Source organism: Penaeus japonicus, unplaced genomic scaffold, assembly GCF_977035675.1.
Source record: "Penaeus japonicus unplaced genomic scaffold, GWHDUDI00000001_assembly GWHDUDI00000007, whole genome shotgun sequence".
NCBI classification, from domain to species: domain Eukaryota; kingdom Metazoa; phylum Arthropoda; class Malacostraca; order Decapoda; family Penaeidae; genus Penaeus; species Penaeus japonicus.
The window spans coordinates 35,051,070-35,053,569 of record NW_028234409.1 but is presented as its reverse complement, the minus strand read 5'-3'; the positions used below and the strand labels follow the sequence as shown (position 1 = coordinate 35,053,569).

At 48.3% G+C, this 2,500-nt stretch overlaps 2 protein-coding genes across 7 annotated transcripts in view; both read left to right on the top strand.

Annotated features, from left to right (window-relative positions):
• Nca (neurocalcin homolog) overlaps positions 1 to 2,500 on the top strand; it is a 606,106-nt gene that overhangs the window by 517,355 nt on the left and 86,251 nt on the right. The gene's annotated exons all lie outside the window — the stretch shown is intronic.
• The window catches only part of LOC122253936 (neuronal calcium sensor 2), a 305,547-nt gene that overhangs the window by 237,744 nt on the left and 65,303 nt on the right, over positions 1 to 2,500 (top strand). Inside the window, exon 1 of one of the 4 annotated variants that reach the window (XM_086538707.1) lies at positions 591 to 617. The exons of the other annotated variants lie outside the window; for them this stretch is intronic. The gene's annotated coding sequence lies outside the window, so the exon portion shown is untranslated. Of the gene's footprint in view, positions 1 to 590; positions 618 to 2,500 lie in introns of those variants that run through there. 4 annotated transcript variants of the gene reach the window in all.

Here is a 2,500-nt window from a genome sequence, read left to right as displayed (position 1 = left end):
AACTGCCGTTGGCTCTGAAGATATATGATGCTGTCGTAAAATGCGGAAGGAACATTTGCCTCCTCGGGGAAATATCCGAGGGGCGTGTCGATATATTCGCGCAATTGGCAGCAGCGACCTTCCAAGATTTATGTTGTGGCTCAGGACGCCCGTGCCAGTCGCCCCGTTGCAGTGTGAATAGGCTGCCAGTCTGATTCCGATCAGGGCGGGCGGGGGCGTTGCGGAAGCATTACACCGCCCGACGACGACGCCAGAATCGCGCTAATGAGGGATCCTGCATGCTAATGACTTGTCTTGCCTCCGCGCGGGCATGATGAAGATGAATGCGCCGCGGAAGTCTCGGAAGCTGAAGCGACTGACTTGACTGACCTCCTCGATGAGCCAAGGCGATGAGGCGATGAGGGATCAGGGCGGCGAGTGAGTGAGCGCACTCCGTCGGCATTTCCTGTTCGTCATTCCGTCGCCTGAGTGCGGGGCTGGTCTGTTGTGCGCGTCACTTCCAGTCTCCCTGTGCTTTTCCGGTGTGAATCTTGATTCCCGTCTTAGGAGGCTCTTTGTTAATTGTGTTTTCTCTCTCTCCCGCAGGTCAGTTTGCCGTGAGTGGAGGCGCTTTGGTCGTAAGTAGCATGGCCAGAGTAGAAGGAACAGACCTGCTTGCCTTAGCCGTTTTTTAACGTAATTTGAAGAAGTGCTGTCTGCTATTCTTTCTTCATTATTTGCATATGATTATGTATATGTGTTTTAATCTATAAATCCACATGCATGTACACGTACATATATATCCATATATGTAAATATACATAGATATTCATAAATACACACACACACTCTCACACACACACACACACGCACACACACACACACACACACACACACACACACACACACACACACACACACACACACACACACACACACACACACACACACACACACACACACACACACACACACACACACACACACACACACACACACACACACACACACACACACACACACACACACACACACACACACACAACACACACACAACACACACACACACACACACACACACACACACACACACACACACACACACACACACACACACACACACACACGCGCGCGCGCGCGCATTGATAGTTTCCATGTCACACGCACGTACGTGTACATGCATATGCATTCATAAATAATCACAAATACAAGTACCAAAATATATGCACAAAGATAAAATGAACTACAGCCACAATTGGGCATATTTCATGTCTAAAACATACAAATAATCAAACTCACATGCTAGATACGTACTTACTTTTGCCACGCTGTGAAATGCAGGGAATGCGTGCGGCGTGTGTGTGTAGGTGTTACGTTGTGTCCCGCACGGCACTGATGGGGGTTTTAAGGGAAAAAAAGGTGGAAGGAAGAACGCAATCAAGCAGCAGAGGCGACGATAGGCGGAGATGGAAGGCCAGGGAGAGGAGAGTTGGAATTCAAGGCGGAAGCGATCGAGACGTTGCGGATGCTGGGATTAACCGAGGTCATTCACATGCAGGATGCGCATGGTGGTCGGGATCTTAAGGCGTCTTAGGCGGAGGATATCAGGAGGCGAGGATGGACGCCCGAGGAAGGCGCGGGCGGTGTGAGGGATGGAAAGAGGAGGGATGGTGGGTGGGTGGATGGAAAGGGAGAGTCGCAGGGAGGAGGAAGAAGATTAGTGTTGGGGGAGAATCGTTGGTCTTTTTGTCTTTTTTTCGGTTGAGGGTTGGGGAATGGACGGGGAGGAGAGAGAGATAGAGATAGAGATAGAGATAGAGATAGAGATAGAGAGAGAGAGAGAGAGAGAGAGAGAGATCTGGAAGGTAGTAAGGGGTGGGGGTTGGTTGGGGGGAATGACAGTAGACAGGGTGATTGGAAAGGAAGGTGTAGGAGTTAAAACTAGAGAGGGAGTGGGAGAGGGTGAGGGAGAGGGAGAGGGTGAGGGTGAGGGTGAGGGAAAGGGAGAGATGAAGATAAGAATTGTTGAACATCATTCTGACAGGTTGTGTGTGTGTGTCTGTGTGTGTGTGAAATATGGAAACATTTCAAAGCGCCAGAGTGTGTGTGGCTTCGCTTATTGGTATTTTGTGTTCGTGTACGCGTGCATATATATATATATGTATATATGTGTATATATGTATGTTTGTATTTGTGATGTATGCAAATAATGGGATATCAGGTGTGGCTTAGCGGCCTGTGGAAGCTGGCCGGGGCACGGCTAATTGGTTATTGATCCTTGACTGAAAAACTGCTGGTGCCTAATTAGGAAGAATATTGGACTTAGTTGTTTATTTACTGAGTTTGGTGATTTACACGATGCTTGTTAGAGTAGCTAGGTCGGCTTCTAAATCTGATTTATGTCAGCCTGGGGTTATTTTTTATTAACAGTAGGTTTATTTTTTTTTTCTCTCTCTCTCTCTCTCTCTCTCTCTCTCTCTCTCTCTCTCTCTCTCTCTCTCTCTCTCTCTCTCTCTCTCTC